The sequence below is a fragment of the Rattus norvegicus genome, chromosome 14 (genome assembly GCF_036323735.1).
Source record: "Rattus norvegicus strain BN/NHsdMcwi chromosome 14, GRCr8, whole genome shotgun sequence".
Lineage (NCBI taxonomy): Eukaryota > Metazoa > Chordata > Mammalia > Rodentia > Muridae > Rattus > Rattus norvegicus.
In genome coordinates this window covers 22,035,403-22,045,049 of record NC_086032.1, presented here as the reverse complement: position 1 = coordinate 22,045,049, position 9,647 = coordinate 22,035,403, and positions in this window count along the sequence as shown.

Sequence of the window (9,647 nt, the reverse complement as noted above, 5' to 3'; positions counted from 1 at the left end):
CTGGAAAAAATTTCCTGAACAAAAAAGCAATGGCTTACGCTCTAAGATCAAGAATTGACAAATGGGATCTCATAAAACTGCAAAGCTTCTGTAAGGCAAAGGACACTGTGGTTAGGACAAAATGGCAACCAACAGATTGGGAAAAGATCTTTACCAATCCTACAACAGATAGAGGGCTTATATCCAAAATATACAAAGAACTCAAGAAGTTAGACCGCAGGGAAACAAATGACCCTATTAAAAAATGGGGCTCAGAGCTAAACAAAGAATTCACAGCTGAGGAATGCCGAATGGCGGAGAAACACCTAAAGAAATGTTCAACATCTTTAGTCATAAGGGAAATGCAAATCAAAACAACCCTGAGATTTCACCTCACACCAGTGAGAATGGCTAAGATCAAAAACTCAGGGGACAACAGATGCTGGCGAGGATGTGGAGAAAGAGGAACACTCCTCCATTGTTGGTGGGATTGCAAACTGGTACAACCATTCTGGAAATCAGTCTGGAGGATCCTCAGAAAATTGGACATTGAACTGCCTGAGGATCCAGCTATACCTCTCTTGGGCATATACCCAAAAGATGCCCAACATATAAAAAAGACACGTGCTCCACTATGTTCATCGCAGCCTTATTTATAATAGCCAGAAACTGGAAAGAACCCAGATGCCCTTCAACAGAGGAATGGATACGGAAAATGTGGTACATCTACACAATGGAATATTACTCAGCTATCAAAAACAACAAGTTTATGAAATTCGTAGGCAAATGGCTGGAACTGGAAAATATCATCCTGAGTTAGCTAACCCAAACACAGAAAGACATACATGGTATGCACTCACTGATAAGTGGCTATTAGCCCAAATGCTTGAATTACCCTAAATGCCTAGAACAAATGAAACTCAAGACAGATGATCAAAATGTGAATGGTTCACTCCTTCTTTAAAAGGGGAACAAGAATACCCTTGGCAGGGAAGAGAGAGGCAAAGATTAAAACAGAGACTGAAGGAACACCCATTAAGAGTCTGCCCCACATGTGGCCCACGCATATACAGCCATCCAATTAGACAAGATGGATGAAGCAAAGAAGTGCAGACCGACAGGAGCCGGATGTAGATCGCTCCTGAGAGACACAGCCAGAATACAGCAAATACAGAGGCGAATACCAGCAGCAAACCACTGAACTGAGAATAGGACCCCCGTTGAAGGAATCAGAGAAAGAACTGGAAGAGCTTGAAGGGGCTCGAGACCCCATATGTACAACAATGCCAAGCAACCAGAGCTTCCAGGGACTAAGCCACTACCTAAAGACTATACATGGACTGACCCTGGACTCTGAACTCATAGGTAGCAATGAATATCCTAGTAAGAGCACCAGTGGAAGGGGAAGCCCTGGGTCCTGCTAAGACTGAACCCCCAGTGAACTAGACTGTTGGGGGGAGGGGAACAATGGGGGGAGGGTGGGGAGGGGAACACCGATAAGAAAGGGGAGGGGGGAGGGGGATGTTTGCCCGGAAACCGGGAAAGGGAATAACACTCGAACTGTATATAAGAAATACTCAAGTCAATAAAAAAAAAAAAAAAGAAATGAAAAACAAACAAACAAAAAAAGCACAAAGAAGCAAACAAAAACATCACTGAGGTAATCAGCAGACTACACAGGGAACTTAATACTGTTTTAAAATAAACATGCATAATATAGAAATTATAATATATGTATGTTTATACTGATGGGCAAATGCTACTCTAAGCTTTACTCAGAGAAGCTTCTCTTTCCAATGAATGTAGAGACTTTAGGCTATCTAAGGTGTTGCTAAGTAACAGTTGACTGCTCAGTTATAAACAACATATTTATATAATACCTTGTAAGGCTCAAGGAATATTGCAGAAGAGGGACTAAAAGAATGTAAAATTCAGAATATGTGGAAATGGGATGCAAAACATCATTTCCTGAGCAAGATAAAAACAGCAGCAACAACAATAACCTTTATGATCACAAAATTACTAGCTGTGGTTGCCTGCAGAGGGTCTACACAAGAATGGAAATGACAATAGGCAAGAATTGATAGGGAAGGTATATTGGAAATTACAAACATCAATGATTAGCAATGGATGTATTCTGGAATTGTCTTTAGTTGACTACCAACTGTTGATACCACTAGACTCCAATGACTAAGTCTATGTGTAAGTTACACAGACAGCCTTGGTTGAATTCAGGACCCAGAAGAAAACAACAACAACAACAACAACAACAACAACAACAACAACAACAACAAAAAGAACAAAACCCACGAGTTTGGAAAGTGATTGTTGTGTGTGTGATAGGAATGTGATGACGATAGAAGAGGGTGAGCGACAAGAGCCACTAGAAAGTACTCTATACACGTATGGGATTGTTAAAGAATAATTTTAATTAATTTTGCCATATTATACAAACATGAAAAGTTGGGAACCTTGAATGCAATATTTATAATTTCAAAGTGAAGCGTTTGGATGTCAAGTTGCCATGTGCTAAGAAAATAGTAAGTTGAGGACAACTAACACAACTTAGAAATTGAATTCGAGAAACGGATTATTCCTTGGTTAGACTCTTGGGAAGCCTTCATTGCATGTGTCAAGTGATCAGGAAAAGTCGAGTGCTGAGCACAAAGCTGAACAGAGAGTCTAAGTGCAATGACATTAATGCTCGCCTGAGTTAGTTCTGTCTTCCAAGGTCTGGACACTGATTGGAAGACTGAGAATCAAACATCTGGAATTTGAATGTTTGACTCTGTGTCTTTGGAGGTCTACAGCCTACAACTTATTCTGAGTCTTCTGACCTTGTATAGATAGCTGTCCTATTTTCACTGAGAGTAAACACTCTGGAAAGACACTAGCTACAGAGTCAATTTTTTTCTATGAATGACAGCAAGTAACTTTTCCAGGAGCTATGGGCATCTCTTCTGGCTGTCAAGTCTATTATAAAAGTTAGGGCATAGCACAAGCAGCTTGTTGTGTTGTGGGAGTGCCTCCTAGGATCCCAGAAATAATGACGGTCCATACTGGACAGCACTGGGACGTCAGCATTATTATTGGACTTAGTGGAGGCAAGGGATTAAAAGGCTCAAAATAATTAACATGGTGGAATGAATATTTTATGTGAAGCTAAAAGACTCATCAGAAAATTATGTTTCCCCTTCTAAGAAGGCCTGAAGTATCCACATTTTGGCCTTTCTTCTTCTTGAGCATCATGTGGTCTGTGAATTGAACATTGGGTAATCCAAGCTTTTGGGCTAATATCCACTTTTTGGTGAGTACATACCATGTGTGTTCTGGGTTACCTCAGTCAAGATGATATTTTCTAGTTCCATCCATTTGCCTAAGAATTTCATGAAGTCATTGTTTTTAATAGCTGAGTAGTATTCCATTGTGTAAATGTACCACATTTTCTGTACTCATGGGAAGAAATACAGGGACAAAGGGTGGAGCAGGGACTGAAGGAAAGATCATCCAGAGACTGCCCCACCTGGGGATCCATCCTGTATGCAGCCACTAAACCCAGACACGATTGTGGATGCCAAGAAGTGCTTGCTGACAGGAGCCAGATATGGGTGTCTCCTGAGAGGCTCTGTCAGAGCTCTACTGATACAGATGAGAAAGCTTGCAGCTAATGATTGGACTGAGCATGGGGAACTCAATGGAGGAGTTAGAGAAAAGACTGAAAAAGCTTAAGGGGTTTGCAACTCCACAGGAAGAACAACAATATCAACCAACCAGACCTCCAGAGCTCCCAGGGACTAAACCACCAACCAAAGAGTACACATGGAGGGACCCAGGACTTCAGCCTCATATGTAGCAGAGAATGGCATTGTCTGGCATCAATAAGAGGAGAAGCCCTTGGTCCTGTGAAGGCTTGTTTCCCCAGTGTAGGGGAATGCCAGGGTGTTGAGGTGAAAGTGGGTGGGTAGGAGTGGGAGCATTTTCATAGAAGCAGGGGGAGGAGGGCAAGGGAGAGGCAGGAATGGGGATAACATTTAAAATGTAAATACATAAAATATCCAAGAAAAAAAGTTATGTTTCCTGAGAAGTTATAGATAAGTAACTCCTCAAGATCATTAGGAAGATGCTGAAGAGAGACACATTAGGGTGGAGCCAACTGACACTACTTTGCTTGAGACTGTCTACAATACAAAAGGGAAAGTGCAGCATCCAGAAACCCCTTCAACTCTGGTCGAACTGCGGTTAATCTGGTTTACCTTAGACCAGAATCACTAAGTGTTGCCGTGATGGGTAGACAAATAAATGACAAAACCCTAGTGGGAAAGACAGAGGCTCACTTATAAGCAGTAATCTAATACTGTTTCCTCAAAATGGCCAATGCACCATCTACAGAGGAAAACACAGTACACACTAGACAGCTCAATTTCTTAAGGAGACCAATTGGTCCCCAATTGCAACTGGGGACCTTTCACACTGAAAGGAGGGCTGAATTTTTACTTTCACAGATAGACATATATTCCAGGTATAGGATTGCCTCACAATTCCCGGAAGGCCTTCAGTAACAGCACTATATGGGGTGGGGGTATTGTGAATGCTTATATCAAACTGTAGTCTTCTTTACCCTGATTCTTTTTAAATATTCATTTTGAGATAGTTATCAAATAATTTGTATTTCACTGCTCATTTGGAAAGTCTTTGATAATATCATCAGTCACTTCTTAGCATTCTTCTGACGTGTAGAAATGAAACCCACATAAATTATAGTTTTCTCTTTCTATGAGATGTGTTCCTTTTTGGTTCTAACTGAAATACAACTATGTAATATGACGTGAATTCACCTTCCCCAATATCATAGGTTTGTATTTTTATATTTTCACTTAAAAGAACCTTTCTGCCAATAGACACACAACTCGGACCTGGGGATTAAGCTTGAGGCCTCAGACATGGAGGCAAATTCTTTACTATTGAACTACAATCCCAGGTTTCTGTTTTCTTTAGAGATGGTGTCACTTCAAATTGCCGAACTCCTGTAGTAGGACTAGCTGCTTTTTGATCAAAAATTAAAATATAAGTGTCATTATTAAATGATGTTAATTAAACCAAAGACAGTATATGAAACTCATAAACTCTTGGACATGATTATTGAACAGTTTTAAGTCAGTTTTAGGGTCAGACATGGTTGGTCATGTATATAATGCCAGTTCCCAGGAATTGGTTGTGAATCTGAAGCCAGTCTGGGCTACATGATAAGACCTTGTCTCAAACAAAGAAACAGCCACACACAGGCACAAACAAACATACCAAACAAACAAACAAACAAACAAAACCCCCATAAAACCAAAAAAGAGAAATAAATAATTAGATAAAAGATTCTGACATTATCAATGATATATTTTAGAGTATTGATTATAAAAATTAAAGAAATTGAATCATAAATTAAAGACAACACCTTATCATATACTGACCTGATTTTATGATAATGGTTTTGTTTTGAAAAACAATTATCATTGTGCATGCACCATATATCTTTAATGTATATGCAGGAACACGTGTGAAAGTCAGAAAAACATAAAACCTGTGGATGTCAGTCCTGTCAGTCCACCCTTTTTGGTACAAGGGCTCTTGTTTCCCACTGCACATGTCAGATAGCTCACCTGTGAGCTTCCAGGGACTCTCATACCTTTGCTGCCCATCTGGCTGTTAGAGCACTAATATTTTGGAGATGTGCTATAATGTCTGATTTAATGTGGGTTCTGGAAGTCTAACTCAGGCTCTCACGCTTTCCTTAAAAATGCTTTACCAGTGAGCCATATCTTCAGTGTTAGATTTTAAGGGCCAGAGAACTCATGCGATTAATGCCCAAGGTGAGTAATAGTCTTAACACCTTATGAGGGACTGCCATGATCTCTTTAGAAGAACACAGCCAGGTTTCAGCCAAAGAAAAAGGAATGCACTAGAGAAATATTACTGGTATGAAAAATTAAGTGTATATTAGTAATGAATGCTATTTTTGCTTTTAGATAGTATAAATGAAGCAAACTATAATTTTTTAAAGAACACTGATTAAATTATTATAAATAGAATGTAGCAGACTTCCAGCCAAGGGAGTGAACTCTCTAGAAATATCTGTTGAGGTATCTTAGCTCTGGGGATTCATAGGTATCTAAATTATCTATCTATCTATCTATCTATCTATCTATCTATCTATCTATCTATCTATCTATCTATCTATCTACCTATCCAATTTAGCTTACAAACTAGTTGGTGTCTATAACTCTTCTTTATACATCCTTAGATTTGCCTAACCAACAACCTATCTTTTCTTCTGATGTCATGGCCCTTTTTCTTGTTTAAGCCTTTAACTTCCAGAAATTGCCCAGACTTAAAAATGATTAAAAATGATAGATATTATTATTTAAGATGTATTTTAGAGTTGGTTAAATTAACACTAATCCCTTTGACTTGAGTTATATCTTCCCATTAATCCCTATCATTTGAATTATATCCTTAGGACCATATGCTGGAATGAGAGAACCTACTCTCACAAGTTGATCTCTGTCCTCCATGTGTTTGCTATGGTACACTTATGTATTCGTTCATACAATACATAAATATATAAATCTTTGAAAAATAATAAGGGCTTGCTCTCCTGTCTTCTTCCTCTCACCCCATTCCCCTACCCCTTCCATGTGCTCAGGGCCAGCCTCTACTCCTCTAATCTCTCTCTCTCTCTCTCTCTCTCTCTCTCTCTCTCTCTGCCTTTCTCTGTCTCTACTCCCCTCCCCATGCCCTAAGTAAACTGTATTCTACACTAAATGATGATCATGATGATGATGATAATAATAAATGGCTAGAGTAATGACTCAGCACATAAGATCACTGGTTGTTCTTCCAAAGAACTGGGGTTCAGTTCCCAGAATCCATACATACAACTTAACTGTCTGTAACCCTACTTTCATGGGATACAATGCTCTCTTCTGGCTACCATGGGCACTAGACATGCCATACATACAGACCAAACAGCAAGACATATAGAATATAAAAATTAAGAGAATGTATGCATAAATTTTGTTATGACAGATCTTCAATTTAGGGTTTTATTTGCAAATGCCACCTTCATTTCTGTGACAACATGATATGTCTGACTTGATCAGTAGTAGTATGAAGCTTTTATTGAGTTGGAGTTTCCCTGCTTTGACCCTGGGGAATTTCAAAGCAAACTTCTTGTATTCCGGGTGCCCTACACACTAAAACAAACTCTCAACATCATCTCTCAAATCTGGTGAAAAAACCATCTATCTTTCTATATTGCCTTGTACCAATTCAGAAAATTCAAGATTACCTAAGTTTATATAAATATTTAATGACCTTAATTATATCTGCAAACTACCTCTTCATGTATACAGCATGAATATAAGCATGATATCAGTGATGGAATGATCATGAGGATGGGGAAGAGCATTTGACTACCAGACTAATTTATTTTAAGGAAAACAAAGGAACCCAGGGGCCACAGTTGTCAGACAGATGTATAATTTCCGATTTGGTGGTTAAGAAAGTTTTAAAGAAAGTGGATGTTGGCTAAATTTCTGAAGAATCTGAAAGAAAAGCAGTGGATATCTAGAAAGATTGTTCTAGTTGTAAGGAGCAAAAAGCCTAAACTCACACAAGCACTGATGAATTCAAAGATCAGCAAGCAGTCAGACAAGCTAGAACACAATGTACGCAGGAACGGGGAGAAAGCATGAGGAAGAGACACAACAGAAACCAGATGACTTTGGTTTATGATGAACAAGACATCACCAGGGCTTCTAAGAAGGGTAATGACACTTAGTATTGCACTGCGCACAGTGGTTCTGGCTGTTCCAAAGTAGGCGAGGGCAGAAACAAGAAAAACAAGGAGAATAATAATCTGAGTCTCTCACAGTCTTCATCCAATTCATGAACGGATCCTCTTAGCTCTATCTATAGCAAAGAATCATATTCTCACAAACATAAAATTCACTGTAACTGTTCTGCTTCGAGCCAGGGAGCAGTGCTTGACACGATAGAATGGCAAATAATGAAGAAAGTTACATGTTTTGGGTGGAAACTCAAAATGTATCTATTAATTTAAAGTAACTGCCCCATTTTCCTAAAATTTATGACCAGTTTGCATTATATTACAACACAGTGTACCAATCATCTCTACCTGAAATATGAAGATTTGCCCTATAGGTTTTAACTAAAAATTAAAATTCATAGAGACTGTATATAAATTTATGCTCTCCAGAGTAACAGAAGTAATTAAATGTAAAGAGAGAGAGAGAGAGAGAGACAGAGAGAGAGACAGAGAGAGAGACAAAGAGGGAGAGAGAGAGGGAGAGAGACAGAGAGACAGAGACAGAGAGACAGAGACAGAGAGACAGAGAGGGAGAGAGAGACAGAGGGAGAGAGAGAGAGAGAGAGAGAGAGAGAGAGAGAGAGAGAGAGAGAAAGATAGATATTAGGATTTTACTATTGTAGTTATAGAGATTGGTAAACCCCAAATCTGTAAAGTGGGATGTCAGATTGGAGACAAAGGAAGAACCAACATTATATTCATTTGGATGCTACTTTTTAGCAGAATTTCTTCTTTCTGGAGTTGTGGGCACATTTGCCCTTGGTTCTGACTGGCCCTTCAACTGGCTGGATGAGGACTCTGTCATGTTGAAAGAAAATTTATTCATTCAAAGGCCACAGATTTCAATGTGTCTATGATTTTGGTGTGTCCCCAGCACCTACAAGTTGGCCACGTAATTATAGAATTCGTAAGTTAATGGTATTTATGGGTAGGGCCTATAGGAGAGAATAAAAATAAGATGATGTCATCAAGGTGGAGCCCTCTCAATGGCATTAGTAGCTATGTTGACAGAAGAAGGCCTGAGCTAGCATGCTTGTTTGCCCATCTCATGTGCTCTGCCATGTTATGAAGATTCATGAAGATCTTCAGTAGATATATATGTCATGGTTGAATTTCTATACCCCCACCATTGTAAATAAAATTTAAAAAGACATCCCTTTTTTTAAAAAAATTATTTACTTAATGTGTGTGAGTACACTGTCACTGTCTTTAAACATAGTAGAAGTGGGCATCGGATCCCATTACAGATGGTTGTGAGTCACCATGTGGCTGCTGGGAATTGAACTCAGGACCTCTGGAAGAGCAGTCAGTGCTCTTAACCACTGAGCTATCTCTCCAGCTCCCACCCCAAACCATTCTTAATAAATGACTCCATATCATGTATTCTGTTTTAGCAACCTAAAACAGTTAAAACCAGATGGGAACCTTATTCAAAGATGTCCCCAGAGAAGCATGCGGGATAATATTTGAACCTAGTATCTGAGTATTTTGGGTCAGACAAGTTGACACAGAAAGTTAAGCAGCACAAACCGGTTAAGGTATAACATTCCTGCAGTCCCAGCACCATATTAGAGGTTAGTCTGGGCTCCAGAGTCAGATCCTGATTTAAAAAAAAGAAGAAGAGAGAAAAAAAATTAGTGATCGTAAAGCTCAAACAGACCCACACCACTAACCCAGTGTATTGTAGAGCTAGACTGTGAGCTGCAGATCTTCATATCATTTGCCTTGACATGATGCCATCTGAATCCAGGAAATGTGTGCTTTGGTTAGTATAACTTGTCCATATGTC